The sequence below is a fragment of the Monodon monoceros genome, unplaced genomic scaffold (genome assembly GCF_005190385.1).
Source record: "Monodon monoceros isolate NGI ecotype Baffin Bay Population unplaced genomic scaffold, NGI_Narwhal_1 Super_Scaffold_9, whole genome shotgun sequence".
In the NCBI taxonomy this organism is placed as follows: domain Eukaryota; kingdom Metazoa; phylum Chordata; class Mammalia; order Artiodactyla; family Monodontidae; genus Monodon; species Monodon monoceros.
The window spans coordinates 14,970,638-14,990,146 of NW_021703786.1; the positions used below are offsets into that span (position 1 = coordinate 14,970,638).

At 42.5% G+C, this 19,509-nt stretch overlaps 1 protein-coding gene across 4 annotated transcripts in view; it reads left to right on the forward strand.

Moving 5' to 3' along the window:
• Positions 1–19,509, forward strand: part of CBX1 (chromobox 1) — a 37,543-nt gene that overhangs the window by 7,987 nt on the left and 10,047 nt on the right. Inside the window, exon 1 of one of the 4 annotated variants that reach the window (XM_029211420.1) lies at positions 8,134–8,338. The exons of 1 other annotated variant lie outside the window; for it this stretch is intronic. The gene's annotated coding sequence lies outside the window, so the exon portion shown is untranslated. Of the gene's footprint in view, positions 1–8,133; positions 8,339–10,720; positions 10,777–19,509 lie in introns of those variants that run through there. 2 more of the 4 variants (XM_029211422.1, XM_029211419.1) reach the window with 2 other exon arrangements.

The following is a 19,509-nucleotide window of genomic DNA, read 5'->3' on the forward strand; positions in this document are numbered from 1 at the left end:
GAGGTGTGGGGTGCCAGCGTCCACCTCCTCAGAGGGAGGGCAGCCAGGAAGTCATGGAACTCATCTAAGAAGTGTTCTGGATACGGAACTTACTCTAGGCCCCGCTTGGGATGGGGCATTTTGTTTACTAACTTGCAAGAAGTTACTTCTCAGATTGCTCAGCCATTTCATTTGGATCACTTTTTTGGAATTGAGGCATCAAATTTTCCGAGTGAAAGTATCTCATTCATTAGGGCCAGCCAGAGACCTTTTCAGCATTCTTCCAAACTTGGAGAATGCAGGGAGTGTCTAGCGTCCAGCCACTCTCAGTGGGTCTTGCCCACCCCATTTCCATTTTGCTTTTGTTAGAGGCAAGAGGGAAGTTGGCCATAGTCTGCTTAGGGCTAGAAAGCATCAGGCTGTTCCTGGAATCTCTATTCAGTTGGAAGAGTGGGACAACCCCATGGGGTACCACAAGGTCAGTCTTGATGTGGAAGACCCCATTGATGGTGGCTGATTTCTAAGTAGGAGGGCAGTCGGTGCAAGGGGTGTGAGCCTCTATGCTCCCCACCCGTAAGCAGCTCTTTTAACCATCTCATATGCTCAGGATTCACTTAACAAGTTTACAGAAAAAACAGGGACTTCCCTGGTGGCGCAGTGGTTAAGAATCCGCCTGCCAATGCAGGGGACACGGGTCTGAGCCCTGGCCTGGGAGGGTCCCACATGCCATGCAGCAACTAAGCCCATGCGCCACAACTACTGAGCCTGCTCTCTAGTGCCTGCAAGCCACAACTACAGAGCCTGAGTGCCACAACTACTGAAGCCCGCATGCCTAGAGTCCATGCTCCGCAACAAGAGAAGCCACCACAATGAGAAACCCGCGCACCACAACGAAGAGTAGCCCCCGGGGCTTCCCTGGTGGCACAGTGGTTGAGAGTCTGCCTGCCGATGCAGGGGACACGGGTTCGTGCCCCGGTCCAGGAAGATCCCACATGCCGCGGAGCGGCTAGGCCCGTGAGCCGTGGCCGCTGAGCCTGCGCGTCTGGAGCCTGTGCTCCGCAGCGGTAGAGGCCACAACAGTGAGAGGCCCGCGTACCGCAAAAAAAAAAACATAAGCAGGTTTGGAAAAAAGAATTCCCTTCCTCACACCGAAGTTTTCAGTAAAAGAACAAACAGATCTTTTCTTCTTTCTGGGGCTGGCTTTTTTCAACTGCAAGGCTGGTACTGGCAGGTCCACCATCAAGGGGGAAATAGATTTCCTTAACATTCCTCAGGATCGCATCTCCACTCTGGCTGGAAGGGCTCAGTCCCTGTGGGCTCTTGACATTGCCCAGAGCTCTGGAGACGTGTTCGTCCACTACGCTGCTAGCTGCTAATATCCCCTTGGAAATAGGTGAAAAGGACACAGCAGGAATTCCACTCTGTCTTGATAGGGCTTTGCATCTGGACAGCGGTCTCCCTCACTTCTTCCATCGTGACACGGGGGATCACTTAATTCTCGACCATCGGCGGAGACAGAGCAAGATGCTATGGCCGGGCAAAAGTGCGTTTTGATGGCCAGAGCTGCGAGAGCTGCTTGAGCCGCTTTAAAGCAGCCCAGACCAAGCAGGACCTCTGGATACTCTTATTCGATACTAGCAAAACTCAAGAAATGGTAGATTCTTTTTTAAAAAAATATTTATTTATTTGGCTGCGTCGGGTCTTAGTTGCGGCATGGGGGATCTTCCGTTGCCGTGTGGAGGATCTTTAGTTGCGGCATGCGGGATCTATTTTCCTGACCAGGGATCGAGCCCGGGCCCCCTGCATTGAGAGCATGGAGTCTTAGCCACTGGACCACGAGGGAAGTCCCTATTCAGTATTTTATTTTATTTTATTTTATTATTTTTTTTTAATTTATTTATTTATTTTATATTTATTTTTGCTGTGTTGGGTCTTCGTTTCTGTGCGAGGGCTCTCTCCAGTTGCGGCGAGCAAGGGCCACTCTTCATCACGGTGCGCGGGCCTCTCACTATCGTGGCCTCTCTTGTTGCGGAGCACAGGCTCCAGACGCGCAGGCTCAGTAGTTGTGGCACACGGGCTTAGTTGCTCCGCGGCATATGGGATCTTCCCGGACCAGGGCTCGAACCCGTGCCCCCTGCATTAGCAGGCGGATTCTCAACCACTGCGCCACCAGGGAAGCCACTTATTCAGTATTTTAAAAATCACATTTATTAAAATCATCACTGATCTCATCCCTCTTGTGAAGCCGTCAAAGTCACTGGTGGATACCACATTTTCCTGTAGGATCAGAAAAGTTTTCCCTTCTTTTCTAGGTTCTTTAGCTGGTCCGCTAATTAAATTGAAGTAAGATAAATTAACAGGAGAAAATACAATTTTGTATTTAGGGGAGCTTCATAAAAATGAGACCCAAGGGCAAGTTAGGCAATTGAGACTTATATGCCATCCTGAGCTGAAGACTGGGATAGGGGCCTAAGGCTTCAAAAGGGGGAGGGCAATTCACAGGACTAGAAGAAGAACAGATGTTTGGTAATTAGAAGTTTGCCCAACCATGCTGGTAAGTCTTTCAGATAAAAAAGTTATCTCTGGTCGTAGCTCTTTTTCTGATACATACCCTGTATCTAAATTCTATTAGGTAGTTAGGGACAGGTAAAAGTTTTTCCTAAGTCTGCTGGGTGTTACTGCCTTCAGCTCGAAATAATCCACAGGCCAAAGTACCATATTTAGGGGTGGCATATTCTGCTCCCCTTCAGCACATATTCCAAAATTATAATTTTTGCTTGAAAGCTCAAATTTTATCATTGGCAGAAACACTTTCTTTTCCTTAAAGTGGTAGTTTAATTTCATTCAAATACCCAAGTCGAATAACCATAGTTTTTGTCATTCTTTCCCAAAAAATGGTATTCTATGAAAAAAAGCAGCTAGTTCAATTCACACATCTCAGACAATTGCACAATTGTGTACTTCAGTAATTCGCAGAAGTGCTTTATGTACATGTCACATTTCATCATATAGAACATTAAAAAGACACATACTCTAGGAGAGAGATTTCATAAAATTAATCATTTGTACTACTTCATCAAGGATAGTCTTAAGTGGGACTTCCCTGGTGGTACAGTGGATAAGACTCCGTGCTCCTAATGCAGGGGCCCTGGATTCGATCCCTGGTCAGGGAATTAGATCCCACATGTATGACGCAACTAAGAGTTCGCATGCCACAACTAAGGAGACTGCCTGCCACAACTAAGGCGCCCACGTGCTGCAACTAAGGAGCCTGCTTGCCGCAACTAAAACCTGGCACAACCAAATTAATTAATCAATTAATTATTTTTTTAAAAAAAGGATAGTCTTAAGTGAAAGTGGCTTCTTAATTCTTTTACTGCCTAGGTGTGGCAGTGAAGAATACAAGTATAGGGACTTCCCTGGTGGCACAGTTGTTAAGAATCTGCCTGCTAATGCAGGGGACACAGGTTCGAGCCATGGTCCCGGAAGATCCTACATACTACAGAGCAACTAAGCCTGTGCACCACAACTACTAAAAGCCTGCACTCTAGATCCTGCGAGCCACAACTACTGAGCCTGCGTGCTGCAACTACTGAAGCCCACGCGCCTAGAGCCTATGCTCTGCAACAAGAGAAGTCACTGCAGTGAGAAGCCCGCGCAACGCAATGAAGAGTAGCCCCCGCTCGCCACAACTAGAGAAAGCCCGCGCAGCAATGAAGACCCAACGCAGCCAAAAATAAATTAAAAAAAGAATACAAGTATAGTACAAGTTGGTGCCACACTGCCTTGATTCATTCTAATATGCCAGCAGTTTCATCCACTTTTCCACAATCAGTGAAAATACCAACACAATGAAAAAGAGCAAATAATGTCTTAATATCATTATGAAAATAGTTTTGACCATGCAGACTCCCTGAAACCATCTTAGGCACTCCCAGAGTGTGTGGACTATACTTGGAGAACCACAGAATATATCTGTAGAATGTATCCACTCATTCAACAAACATTTATTGAGCCCTTTCTATGGTCTAGGCACTATTTTAGGCATTAAAAGTAAAGCAGTGAGCCAAATAGGAAAATACCCTGATCTGCTGGAGCTTGACTCAATAAGTGTTTTAAAATAAATTCATTAAATAACTTTAATGAAATATAGGTTTCACAAATAGGCAGTGCCCCATCTCTGGCTCATTTTTTCAACATTAATTCCTAATACTTGATAATGGGGCCCATCTTTGTTGCACTTGAAATGCTAGCAAATCACAGCACTCCAAGCAGTGATCCCTTCACGTGAGAAAAACCAATCAGTGTCAGGGCTATGGGTGCATGATTTGAGAAGTATAGGTAATTAGAGTCCAGTTACTACCTGGAAGTCACATGAGAATCAGACTGACCAGGGGAGGTAAGAGAGACAGATCGCTCTTAAGTATATTTGCCTTTTAAAAGAGAATGCTTGTTAACCCCAAATGAATAAAACTCTTTAACAATAGAATTTCAAGTAGTAGTCAAAATGAAACAAAGAATCTCATACCCATTAGGATGGCTGCTATCAAACAAAACAAAAAACAAGACAACAAACGTGTGAGGGTATGGAGAAATTGGAACTGTTGTGCACAGTTGGTGGGAATGTAAAATGGTGCAGCCACTGGAAAACAGTATGGATTTCCTCAAAGAATTAAAAATAGAATTACCAATGATCCAGCAATTGCACTTCTGGGTGTATAACCAAAGTAATTGAAAGCAGGGGCTGGAAGAGATATTTGTATACCCATGTTTACCTAAAACCTGGAAGCAACCCAAGTGCCTAACAACAGATGAATGGATAAGCAAAATTTGATATATACAAATGGTGGGGGCTTCCCTTGGTGGGGGCTTCCCTTGGTGGGGGCTTCCCTGGTGGTACAGTGGTTAAGAATCCGCCTGCCAATGCAGGGGACACGGGTTCAAGCCCTGGTCCGGGAAGATCCCACATGCCGCGGAGCAACTAAGCTCATGCGCCACAACTACTGAGCCTGTGCTCTAGAGCCCACGAGACACAACTACTGAAACCCGCGCACCCCTGCTCCACAAGAGAAGGCACTGCAATGAGAAGCCCGTGCACCGCAACAAAGAATAGCCCCACTAGAGAAAGCCCATGTACAGCAACGAAGACGCAACGAAGACCCAACGCAGCCAAAAATAAAATAAATAAATGTATTTTTTTTAAAAATGGGACATTCTTCAGCCTTAAAAAGGAGGAAATTTTGACGTATGCTATACCATATGTCCATATGAATCTTGAGAACATTATGCTTATGAAATAAGCCACTCACAAAAAGACAAATACTGTTATGATTCCATTTATATGAGTACTTAGAGTAGTCAAAATCATGAGACAGAAAGCAGAATAGTGATTGCCAGGGCCTGGAGGGAGGAATGGGGAGTTATTGTTTAATGGGCATAATTTCAGTTTTACACGATAAAAAAAGTTATGGAGATGGATGGTGGCAATGGTTGCACAACATTATGAATGTATCTAACTTTTTTATGTTTTATATATTTTACCATAATTTTTTAAATTGTGGAAAAAATTAAACAAAGAATTTCAGACAGTGCAGAGGAAAATATTTTAAAAGTCCTGTATTTCCTCCACTCCTTAAATCACATTTCAGAAGCAGCTATCTACTGTACTTAAAACAACTACTGTGTACTGAGGGCCAGCTATGTGCCATTCCCTTTACACATTACTGTTAATCCTACAGAAATGCTGCATGTTAGGTCTTAAATAATACTTTCATATTTTAGATTTTCATGGAAGCTGCTGAGGCTCAAGAAGTTAAGCGGCTTGTCCAAAGTTACACAGCAGGCAAATAATAGAGACAGAATTGAATCCAGTTCAGCCTGATACCAAGTCCTTGTTCTTTTTTGCAACCTCACACTTCCTCCTTTCCCCTCATTCCTGTGATTCTGGAAACTTCATATGACAGACATATTTCCTGTTAGGCATGAGCAATGTCACTTTGAATGTTGTCTTGAGCAAGATCATTATGACTGAGGTGCCGTTACCCTTAGAAAGAAAAGAAACCCTGAAGGTCTGAATAGTTTGAAATGTCATCATTCTTATGGGAAGAGAAAAGAACTAAATCCATTTAATCCCAAAAGACTTTCAAAAAAGATTTTGTTAATGCGGAAACTTGGAGGCTTGAGAGTTTGACATCCATCCCTGGCAGAATTCCAGAACAGATAGATTAACAAGAGAGCTCTTAGTTGATTGCAGATTAGCATAAACCTGGTGGCGCTCTGCTACCTAAAAAGAGAAGGTGACCTTTGACTCCCTTAATTCAAGAATGATGTAGAACACCAGGGCCATGATGGCTCCCTCTACTTTGAAATATGCTTGTAAGAGGCAGAATTTAACAAACTAGATGTGCTAGATCTGAAACTGTTGTCCTATGATATACAGTTTAAGAAAATGGTGACATTTAGCTTAGAAAAGAGAGACCTTAAGGAACATGAAGGCGGAATTTCAATACTAGAAATACAATATGAAAGAGGAATTAGGTTAACAGAAGAGAACTGTGTGCTGCTACAGAAGCCAGAAGTAAGGAAATAGATGGCATTTACATGGGGAAGCAGAATTCAGCTCAGTATGAGGAATTGGGGATAACAGCATTTTATACAGGCGGAAATATGGTTTTGGAGTTAGAAATAACATCAAATCTTGATTCCAGCACTTTCTTGCTTAATGCCATTGGACAGGTTACACAGCCTCTGAGACTTTTCTGCAAAATAGAAATAGCAATTCCACCTCCTGGGGTTGATGTCAGGATTAAATAACATTAATCAAGGACTTAACAAAATTCCTAGCTAGTAGCTAATAGTATTACAACTAAGTTTCTCATCATTAAAATTATTAAAAACAGAATAGGGCACTTCAGGAGGGAATGAATGGATGAATTTTTGCCTCTTCATGGACACCCAACCCAAAAATGTCTCAGGAAGAACTGCCCTCTTCTCTGCTCTCACAGCTCTTTTAGCAAAACTGTTTTATGATATTGCTGGGCTGGGTTTCTTACATGGCAATTCTCTAGAATCCTGCACAGTACCTGGCACAGCAAAACTGCTATATAAATGCAGACTCCTGCATTCTGGGGTGGAGTGCAGTAGACTAGTTGCCTTTTTCCTTTCCCTCTGATTAGGAGGATGTTTGAATTCCAGGTAAGGGGGAAAACGTCACCTTGGTGGTAGAAGTTCTATTTAGTTCCTGATTGGATAAGGAAAAGTAGAGTAAGGGGGGGAGATCGAAAAACCCCACAAATATGATGTGAAGAAAAGAGACGAAGGAAATCTTGATCACCTACATTTTCTGTCAGGTAGGAGAAGAACATATTAATTCATTTAATCATTTAGTCAACAAATGTTGATTGACTACTGTATGCTAGGGATTGACTACTGTATGCTAGGGGCTGTACTGGGCCAAGGTTTCTGCCCTTACTGGAGTGGTGTTTTGAGTCCAAGAGAGAAGACAGACATGACAATAAAGTGGGGTGAATATTACGATGAGACCGAATTCCCACGTGAGCGGGTTTGGGGACGGCAATCTAGTTATTAGAAGAATTAGAACACTTGTCCCAAAGAATAAGAAACATGTTTTTTTGCCTATTTCTGTGTTTCTTTGGGGAGGCTGGGTGAGGGAGGGGTGTTCATGGATAATGGGGGTTTTGGCACTAAAGCCACCCATTGGTGCAGCCAATGAGATACTATGAAGACACCTACCAGGCGGACCTACCTAGCCTAAGGGGTCAGGGAAGGCCTCGAAAGGGAAGTACTGTAATCTGCACGCCGAGACGTAGGAGCCTTACAGAGATCTGGTGAGAAACCTGTTATAAGATGCAAAATTTTCAAGGATGTGAACTACTGTCCAGAAGTGGTTGATATTTCAGACCAAGCATCAGACTCTCTTGTAAAACCACACGTTTTAACTTTCTAGGTTGCGGCTTTCTAAACTGCAGTCGCTTCGGCGGCACTAGCTATCGAAGAACTAAGTAAAACTCGAAACCCTAGCAAACTGTGCGTGGCGCCGTGGAAGGCGCGCAGCACTTCGGGTCTTGTAGTCTGGGACGGACTTCGAGTCCCATAGCGCTGTGCGGCGGTACGTCGCGCCTGCGTGATGCGGGCGGCGGGCAGCGCAGAGTGCGAGGCTCTTTTGTTCGGCTGAGGGGAGGGCCGTTGGCCGGGGCCTGCGGTACGCCGCTTCAGTGAGGGGCTCAACCGCGGTCAACCGGCTTGTTGCTTTTCTGGTCGCCACTCCCCTGGCCGGCCCGACAAGACGCGCTAGTAGCGCGGCACCGATTTCTCTCGGGCTCGTGGGCGCTGCTCTGAGGTGAAGAGCCCGCTAGAGGCGGGGAAGCGGGGGGGAGGCGCGCGGAGGCGGCGGCGGCGGCGGCGGCGGGAGCCCTGGATGAGGGGCCGCGCGCTCGCGGCGGAGGTCGGGAGCGGGGAGCGTGTCTGAATCCCGCGCCCTTCCCGCGCCGAGCCCTCCGCCGGGCGCAGTGAGTAGGACGACTGGCGCGAGAAGGATGGAGAGGGCGGGGCGGCGTCTCCTGAGCCAGAAATTGAAGCGATTCTGGGTGGGCCGAGCACTTGCGGGTCGCCCTTCGGGCCTGGGTAGACCAAGACAATGCTCCTTGGGTTGGGTGGGCGGCTGCGGGATTGGGCTGGAGAGAAAGCACTGGGTAAATTGGGAAGGGGACGGACGGGGCAGCCTGGATGCTTGGACAAGCGTAGGGAGCGTTGATGACTGCGAGACCCGAGGTTTAGAAATGTAACCTGAGAATATTGGGTCCAGCCAGGGCTGCCAGAGGAATTCCTCTTGCAGGGCTGGGGAACGGTAACTTCGAGGAAATTGTAAGGGTGGGCCGGGCGGCCCAAAGTGTGCTACTGGGGGAAGAGATCTGTTGAATAAATCGAGGAAGGGGCTAGAAGGAGGGGTAGTATTTGCCTGGCTTGGCTCGGGTTGGGGGGCGGGGGGGAGGCGGGGAGAAGCTGTCAGGGCAAGTGGGGCGGAGGTCCCGAGAGCATTTTCTGTGAGGTGTGAAGAAGAAAAGGGGGAAACTGGCCACCCCTTGCTTCCTGGTTGATCGGCAGTAAGAATAATGTGTGAAGAAAAGATGGAACACACTTTTTTCCTTTTTCCAGATTTTCTACTACCTTCACTCCTTGATTCCTTTAGGGAGTTAAAAAGTCCAAGTGCAGCTCTTGCTTTGATTCATAATTAGTTCCATACGTTTTTATCTGAGATTGTTGCTGGTCACAATTTCACTGCGGTGAAATTGTAGAAATGTGTAGATGAGTTCATATTTAAGGAATGAAGTTAACTTAGTGAGAGATTATGAGACGGTGTGGGAGGTTGAGAGAGAAAGTGGAAAAGTTCGTGAGATTGTGAGGTTTTTTTCCTTGGGCTCTTAAGTTTTTTAGGCAGCTTGTCCTTGCTGGAAAATTTGAATACGAAGGGAGCAGTACTTTACCCCTTTTCCAAAACTTAAGATGAAGATTTTTCATGGATTGTTGCTCTATTCAGACATGTATTGGTTGAGCTCAATTAAGGTGGAATTTACAAAAAGATCAGTTACACTAGAACCTCTGGCCAGGGGTAAGCTATCCTCAAATGTGTTAAGAATCAGGTCGCCATTTTGGAGTAGTTCTAGAAGGTCCAGGGTTTTGGAATGAATGCAGGATTACAATTGGGAAATTAGTGCCAGTGCTCCAAGGTGCTTACAGATATTTACATGGAAAGTGATATGACTGAAGTGCACAGTGTTGGAATCGGCCACACCTTAATAAAGCTTCAAGGCAGTTCAGAATCTTCAGTCATTTCCAATTTTCCCTCTGGTGCCATTTTCTTCATTGGCTGCTGTAACCTAAATTGTTTTTCACTAAAAATGTAAATATTGTGTAGCTTGGTGTTTCTAGCCTCTTGATTAAAGGAGACCAAGTAAGGGTACCCTATCCTTCTGCATTTTGACTACAGGATACTGATATTTTTATAATCATCTAAAGAAAGGAAGCAACCATTATATCTTCTGGTGCCCATTTTAGAGACTAGGAAAATGTTTCTTTTTGAATTCACACCACTTAAAGAGAATTGATGAATTTTTGTCATTTTCTAGTAGTTTATCCATTGAAATCTTCCTTTTTCATATACTCTTTCTCGTGGTATAACAGATTTTGCATTAGATTTGATGGCTTTTTTGCATCATAGGTTATTTCGCTGAAGAGTTTTTGGAATAAGATGCTAATGGCTAGCTTATGGCCTATATAAGATGGGGCCATGCCTCTTGTTCATTCAAGTGTCTGACACATAGTTGACCATTCATATTGTTGAATGGATAGGGCTTTGAGATCTTTTCTGAGAATCCCGTATTAGTAGAATGGCCTGATGTGCATTTATGTAATCAATTTGCCTGTTTTTGTTCTATGATGTTAGGCAGAGTAAAACTGTTGCCCTTGGCATGCTTGTCTTAGCCTATGTTTTTAATATACTCACCCTGGTATTAAATACAGAAAAGGTATGCAGATTGTGCAAGTGGCAGTTTTAAATACCTTAGGCAAGTACTAGGAGAGGACCCAGGTTCTGGGTTTCAACAGCAAGCTATATAGTATTTTGAATATTTTCTGTTATATAAGTATCTTGAAAAATCATTTGTGTCCTTTGTATAGAGTTAATAAGTATTTCTCAATGGCGATGTCTACTGAAAAATTGAATAGCCTTTCCACGGTTAATTGGAGAAGTTGTTTGAATGAGGACAAAATTCTGATCCTGTAAGTATTTGAATAACTTGTTAAATCTTTCCTGCCTTTTAAGCTTTTATGATTTACTGACCAAAAGGGGGCAGCCTAATTTGTCTGTGAAATTGTGCCTTTCTTTAATAATAGCAAACACATTGAGGGCCTAACAGAACTATGGTATTTGAGAAGTTAATGTCACTGCTCTGGTTTTGTTTTGCTGTCTATGAATCCTTTGGTCTCTGCTCTTATTCTGGTCTTGCTTTCTAATCACTTTTATTTCATTTTAAACTAAAATATTTGCTTCAGGTATCACTGTGTTCTACTAATATTTACAGATCCCTATGGCCTCTAAACCCAAGCTATATCTATAGTTTCATTTCTATCAGCACCATGAAAAGGAGTTAGCCAAGCTTCTGGACACGTCTCAGATAAAATTCTAATTTTATTCACACACTGGTATTCTAGTCCTAGATCCTGGAATTCGAGGACAGGGATTTCTTTAAAAATGAAACTCCTGCCCACCCGGTATGTGGCACAAGTTCTTGTTTTCTGCTCAGTAAAGTTTTCCAACTGGAAAGCATTTGCCTCACAAACAGCCACAGCTAACAAACTGAAAGCAGTTTAGAAACATGAGTTAGGAGGACTACAAACTGAATATACTACACATGGCTTCACCTGCCTTTTGATGACTGGTATGTAGTTGCTAATGCTCAGCAAGGATACTTACTTCTTTGCAGATCCGATTTATTTGCTCATCATTCCCTAAAAAGCTGACAGCTTTGGACTTCTGTTCCCTCGTTATCTCAATCTGAGACATCCATTCTTATTGCCCATATAGGGTTCAACACGTTACACTGGGTCCAGACCTACCTTTGAGTGTCTGAGTAAAAATAGAAACAAAATGCTTTGGGAACCACAAGAAGAAGAGAAATAATATTTAGCTAAGTTGGGTAAGCATCATGGAAGAAGTAGCATTTGAGCTAGCTCTTGAAGGAGGGGTAGAATTTTGACTACTAGCCTTGGACAGGAGCACACTTCTTAATAATGAGCAAATCCATGCATGGAGGAAATGTGCAGGATATGTTCAGGTTGTACTTTTCTGTTTTGACAGGAGAATAGGTTTTGTGAGGGAAGTAGGAGTATGGAATGGTTGGATCTAAAGGGTGTTAGATGTACATTGTGGAGTTTGGCCTTTCTTATAAGAAAGGAGGAGGAGACTTTGTAGAAAATTTTTTAGCAGTTACCTGCCACTTTCCTAATCAGTGTACTCCCACCCAAACTGGTTTACACACTGCCTCCGTTGCTTTTGTTAACAATAGTTCCTTGGGCTAAATCGCCTCCCTCCAGTCCAGTTTTTCAAATGCTATTGGAACCTTGCCTCAATCACAGCTTTTCAAAACCTTTCTAATCACCCTAGCCATTTATTCTTCCAAGCCCCGGTAGTGCTTTGGTGGCGGCTACTTCTTGCTTACATTTCTTTTGCTAATTACTGCATACTCCTGTCATTTCTTCTATTGAAATGAACTTCAATTGCATTTGTACCTTTCTGGTATGTTTTTAATCGTACAGTCCTGGCTCTGTGTCTTACCCTTGAGGGGGGGACTTGGGGAATTTTTCTTTGCTTCGGTAAGCCTTAGTTTCCTCGTTTGTGAAATGGGCTTAATAGAGATGTCCTGAGCATTGAATTCAGTGCCTTTCTATGCATTAAGTGTTAAGTATTCAATAAAAGTTACTTTGTTATTACTAGTCCTTATGGGATTTTCAAAAGCCTCTACTTCCTGTGAGTCTGCATATGCTGCTAGCCTGGCCAAACAGTTCCATTTGCCTGGGTCTGAGGGGATTCCACATTCTGCGATGTGGAGTTTTCAGAAGCTTTCAGTGCTTTAGCTGGGATGAATTGGTCACCCTTTATTCCACCCAAGCTCTTAGTAAATCCTTATTGATTTGATTTGGTTTTTTAATAGATGGTATTAAAAGCTAGTAGAGCTGTAGTTATAAACTTTTATAGCCATTAACTGACTAGGTGTTAAACCTAAGCTAGAGGTGAAAGATGGGTAAGGAAAACAAGGAATGGAAAAAGGAGCTAGATGAAGGAATGAAGTGGGGAGTGAAATGCACGGTAATTATCATCTGGTCCTTGTCTGCTGCTCCCTCAATATAGCTCTTTCTACCTGGCCACACTTCTGTTCTTCAGATATAGCAAGCTCTTCTCACCCTAGGACTTTGAACCCACTATTCTTTAAATTTGGTACGTTTTTCTGATTTTTGCCGAGTTGTCTCCTTGTCATTTGGGTCTCTGTTTAAATGTTACTTAATCTGAAGATATTTTCTTTATAGCATTTATCACTAATGTTTTCTTGCTTCTTGTCTGTGCCCTACTCTGCACACACATGCATGCATGCATACACTCCCACTCATGCTGACTCATTTGTCCACATTAGAATATAAACTCTAAGAGACCAGGGATTTTATTTTGTCTGTCTTGTTCACCCTATTTGTCTAGTGTCTCACGCATAATAGGCAACCAATATAGGTAATTGTTAAATGAATGAATACTGTAGGAGCATGTTCACAGGAAGAGTTAACCTAAACTTAGTCTGGGGCTTCGGGGAAGCTTCTGATGATGACATTTTTTTAGCTAAGGGAATTAGTCAAGTGAAGAATGGAGCAAAGGGCAAGGTAATTGTGATTGATAGGGTTAGGTGCAGTGGTCTTCAGCTCAAATGCCCACAGATAATGGTATGAAGAGGTCTGCATTTTTACATCAGTGGCTAGTATTGAGAATGAATTGGGTTGGGAGTTATCCAGGCAAGAGATGGTGGTTGCTTGGAATAGGATGGTAGTAGTGGGACTAGACAAATGTATAAATTAAAAGATATTTAAGATATAAAATCAACAGGATTTAGTAAGAGACTGGATATGGGGTTTGAGTGGGGAGAAATCAAGAATGTCATAATTTTGTCTTGAACTCAGTAAAAGCTATATGAATTCTTAGAAAGACCATTCATTTAATTGGGTGATGGGCCTTTTTAAAAAGTATATCTGTAAAATCAGAGCCTGAAATCACAACCTCTGAAGTTTGTTATAGAACTTCACTGTATGAATCATTAAAACTGACTTTTGGTATTTATGTAGTTCTTCAGATATCTTAAAATTCCTTTTGCAAGTAATTCTGTTGAAATTTTCCATTGTTTGTATCCAGAATTTACTTCCTTTTTCTCACCTATTTTATCTGTCTTCATAGGAACATAGATTCCTTTTGCCATTTACTACAAGGGCTTTCTTCCTTTGTTTTGCTGCTGGGTGAGACAAAAGGAAGAACATAAGAAATTCCTACACTTTAGGTATATGAAATGTGATTTCTCCGTTTCTGGCAGCTCTTCTATCTCAGTCTTCCAGAAGTGAGATCTTGGTTTCTGTTTTATAATTATTGGTCATTCATACCAGTCAGACCTGGGTCCTTCTTGAGTGTGTTCTGGAGCTGCTCTGCTGTTTTGGAAAACCTAGCCAGGGGACTTCCCTGGTGGCACAGTGGTTAAGAATCCGCTTACCAATGCAGGGGACACGGGTTCGATCCCTGGTCCGGGAAGATCCCACATGCCACGGAGCAACTAAGCCCGTGCTCCACAACTACTGAGCCTGCGCTCTAGAGCCCGCACGCTCTAGGGCCCACATGCCGCAACTACGAAGCCTGCGTGCTGCAACTGCTGAAGCCTGTGCGCCTAGAGCCCGTGTCCCACAACAAGAGAAGCCCACGCACCGCAAGGAAGAGTAGCCCCCGCTCGCCACAACTAGAGAAAGTCTGTGCTCAGCAATGAAGACCCAACACAGCCAAACTATATTTAAAAAAGAAAGAAAAACCTAGCCATGAATTTCAGCCATATACATAGAACAAAAATGATATTTTCTTAGAGTTCCTAATGCACTGGATTTCAGAGAGTTATCCTTACGCTTAAAGCAGTAAATAATCTAATGAAGTAGGATATATATGCAAATATGTAAATAGATAATGAATGCCAGAAGGTCATAAAAGCTCACCTCAAAGGAATTCCATGAGAGTTGTTACACCAATGTTACAGATGAGAAAACTGAGTTATGCAGTAAATATATATAACTACCTATAAGCATAAAGTTTTGAGAGGTCAAGGACAGCAAAGATATCATGCTTCTGGTGCTCATACTAGCTTTCTTTTGGTGAAAGGAACTGTGAGGACCCTTCAGGCAGTGCTCGTCCAGTTTCATTTCTAGTACAAGAAAGGTCTAGAGTGAATGATGTTGAATGTGATGTAGAGGTTTTGTTTTCAGGAACATCAGTTATTACTTACTGTTCAGCCTTATTCTAAATTTTTATGGAGAAAGTAAAACGTTCACCTACCTTTTAGCTAACTATGAGAATTGATTTATGTCTGCAATAATGTATAATTTCACCTGAGGAATGTAGTTTCTGCCAATCCTCTTACAGCAATGGCTTATATCCAAGGAGTGCATCAGATCACCTAAGGAGCTTTTAAAGATGCAGGTGCCATGGTCAAAGCAACAGTGTTTGCAATAATAATAAATTGGAAACAACCCAAATTTTCATCATTAGGTGGATGGTTAGAGTATGGTGTGTCCATACAAGATGGAATACTAGGCAGCTTAAGAATGGAGACCTTGGGCTTCCCTGGTGGCACAGTGGTTGAGAGTCCGCCTGCCGATGCAGGGGACACGGGTTCGTGCCCCGGTCCGGGAAGATCCCACATGCCACGGAGCGGCTAGGCCCGTGAGCCGTGGCCGCTGAGCCTGCGCGTCCGGAGCCTGTGCTCCGCAACGGGAGAGGCCACAGCAGTGAGAGGCCCGCGTACCGCAAAAAAAAAAAAGAGTGGAGACCTTTATGCAACAATGTCAGAGATGCATTACATTATATTAAAAGGCAAATTATAGAACTATAATATCTATTTTCACATATGTACATCTGGGTCAGTTTACATATAGAAGAACAGCTTTGACAGGTTTTGAGCCAGGGAACTTTTGATTCCCTAATTGAATGTGAATACATGTATTATATTACAGTTAGAAAAACAAAATATTTTTTTAAATAATGCACATACACACACCCTACACTCTGACTCACTGGATCTGGGTATCTGTATTTATAAACTCCATAGGTGATTCTTATTCTCATGTAGGTGAAAGTTCTCTACTCAAGGTCTGCTTTCCTGTGAATTCTTTCTTAGTACAGATGGTCATCTCACCAGACCAGCATTCTAAATGTTTCACCTTAGTGTTTACCTTAAAAGGCCTACTGGTTTGTTTCAGAGGGCTGTAGCTGTTACCTTGTCCTCACATCTGGAATTTGACCTTTCAAGCTGGCAAGAAATCCATATGGAAGTCCTGGGGTAGCCCGTTATAATTCATATTTGTGATGGCAAGCAGGAGCTATGCTCACATTGTCTTCTCAGATCCTTCTCATATCCTTTCACTAGGACCAACTACAGGCATACCTTGTTTTATTACACTTCACTTTATTTGAAGATAGTGCATTTTTTACAAATTGAAGGTTTGTGGCAACCCTGTGTCGAGTAAGTCTATCAGTGCCATTTTTCTAACAACATCTGCTCACTTTATGTCTCTGTGTCACGCTTTGGTAATTCTTGCAATACTTCAGACTTTTTCATTACTATTATATTTATTATAGTGATCTGTGATCAGTGATCTTTGATATTACTATTGTAATTGTTTTTGGGTGCCACAAACCATGCCCATGTAAGATGGCAAAACTTAATCTGCCAGCTGTTCCCCAGTTTCTCTCCCTTTCCTCAGGCCTCCCTATTCCTTGAGATACAACGAATATTGAAATTAGGCCATTTAATAACACTGCAATGGCCTCTAAGTGTTCTAGTGAAAGGAAAAGTTGTGTCTCTCACTTTAATCAGAATCTAGAAACGATTAAGTTTAATGAGGAAGGCATGTTGAAAACCGAGATACGCCAAAAGGTAGGCGCTGCTTAGCCAAGTTATGAATGCAAAGGAAAAGTTTTTAAAGGAAATTAAAAGTGCTACTCCGGTGAACACATAAATGATAAGAAAACAAAACAGCCTTCTTGCTCATATGTAGAAAGTTTTAATGGCCTGGATAGAAGATTAAACCGGTCACAGCGTTCCCTTAAGGCAAAGTCTAATCCAGAGAAGGCCCTAACTCTCTTCAGTTGTATGAAAGCCTAAAGAGATAAGGTAGCTGCAGAAAAGTTTGAAGCCAGCAGAGGTTGGTTCATAAGATTTAAGGAGGAAAGCCATCTCCATAACATAAAATTGCAAAGTGAAGCAGCAAATGCTGACATAGAAGCTACAGCAGGTTATCCAGAAGATCTAGCTAAAATAATGAAGTTGGCTACAGTAAACGACAGATTTTTAGTGTAGACGAAACAGCTTTCTATTGGAAGAAGATGCCATCTAGGACTTTGTCGTAGCTAGAGAGGAGAAGTCAATGCCTGGCTTCAAGGGACAGGCTGACTCTTGTTAGGGGCTAATGCAGCTGGTGACTTTAAGTTGAAGCCAGTACTCATTTACGATTCCAGAAATCTTAGGGCCCTTAAAATCTACTAAATCTACTCTGACTGTGTTCTGTAAATGGAACAACAAAGCCTGGATGACAGCACATCTGTTTACAACGTAGTTTACAGCATGGTCTGCAGTCTCCTTTTTTGGTATTAGCAACATGTGGTCCTTTTTTTCCAGACTGTTCTGTTTTCCAGTTTCCGACAAAAATTCTCTTCAGCTTTTTCTATTGCCCAGTGCATCTCCTTAACAATAACTTTATCATTTTAGATCTTATTTCACATGAAAAAACTAATACTTGGTGTGAAAAGGGCTGCTGCACACAATAAAGTTATTTTATGCCCACTGTTGAGACCTACTGCTTAGAAAAAAAGATTCCTTTCAAAATATTACTGCTCATTGACAACATTTGGTCACCAAGAGCTCTGATGGAGATGTACAAGGTTAATGTTGTTTTCATGCCTGCAAACACAGCATCATTCTGCAGCCCATGGATCAAGGAGTCATTGTGACTTTGAAGTCTTATTATTTAAGAAATACATTTTGTAAGGCTGTAGCTGCCATAGATAGTGATTCCTTTGATGGATCTGGGCAAAGTAAATTGAAAACCTTCTGGAAAGGATTCACCATTCTAGATGCCATTAAGAACATTTGTGCTTCATCGGAAGAGGTCAAAATATCAACACTAACAGGAGTTTGAAAGAAGTTAATTCCAAGCCCTCATGGATGATTTTGAGGGGTTCAAGACTTAAGTGAAGGAAATAGACGTGGTGGAAATAGCAAGAGAACTAGAATTAGAAGTGCAGTCTGAAGAGTGACTGAATTGCTGCAGTGTCATAATAAAACTTCAGCAGGTGAGTTGCTTCTTATGGTTGAACCAAAAAAGTGGTTTCTTGAGACAGAATCTACTCTTGGTGGAGATGCTGTGAAGGCTGTTGAAATGACAACAAAGGATTTAGAATATTATACAAACTCATTTGATAAAGCAGCAGCAGGGTTTGAGAGGACTGACTCCAATTTTGAAAGAAGTTCTCTGGGTAAAAGGTTATCAAACAGCATGAATGCTACAGAGAAATCAGTTCGTGAAAGGAAGAGTCAGTGTGGAGAACTTCATTGTTGTCTTATTTTAGTAAACTGTCACAGCCGCCCCATCCTTCAGAATGCACCACCCTAATCATTCTGCAGCCATCAACATCAGGGCAAGACCCTTCCTTCATTAGCAAAAAGGTTGACTTGCTGAAAGTTCAGATGTTGGTTAGCGTTTTTCGCAGTATTCTTTAAGGTGTGTATATTGGTTTTTTAGACATAATGCTATTATTGCCTAGTAGACTACAATATAGTGTAAACTTTTATATGCACTGGGAAACCAGAAAATTTGTGAGTCTCGTTTTATTGCAGGGGTCTGGAGGTCTGCCTGTATTCAAAACCAGAATGCCTAATCCTGTGTCTGATACTTCACTGCCTCTGCCTGCAAGTAGCATTGTTCCTCCTTTCCATTTTCTAGCTCCTAACTGTAGGAGTGGAGGGGGTATCCAGGAGAATTGCAACTGTGCTTTTTCTTTCTCTTAAAAGAACTATGAGTTCATGACTCTTGCTTCAGATTTACACTATTCCTGGATTTATTGGGACACTATAGAAGAATTTGGGGTTCTTAAAATTGGCATTTTCTCAGTAGTTCTCTGGGCTACAGAAATTCAAAACTTCTGCACCATCTAGCACTTGTCAATTTAAAAGACTGAGAAGACTGCTGGGGCCCTAAAAACCAAAGCTTTGCCACTGCCTGCTGATTTAATTAACAATGTATACCTTCCATATTCCAGTAACCAATAAAAAATCATTGGTTTTTAAACACCTATACATATTCCAAGGTCTTTTTTGAAAGAAAATCATTATCCGCACTTCCTTATTTACTGATGACAAATTGTAGAGAGGACTGAAGTCAGACCTTTCAGTCCTGTCCTCGTAGAGGCTGGAGGGAAATTTCTCCTGTAAGTGTGTAGCTAGCTCCTAGTTCTGTGTGTGCAGCAGGGCCATTAGCCCAGTCCTGCTGGGAGATGTCCACACTGAAGTGCTGTATTTTTTGTTAATTGTGTGACCTTAGAAGATTTATTTCATGTAAATTTATTGTGTTATCTCTGAGGTGTCAATAACATCTGAATGGCTTAATTTATAGGATTGTTTCAAAGATCAAATGAGATAACATGGTAGCACTTTGTAAACTGTAAAGTGC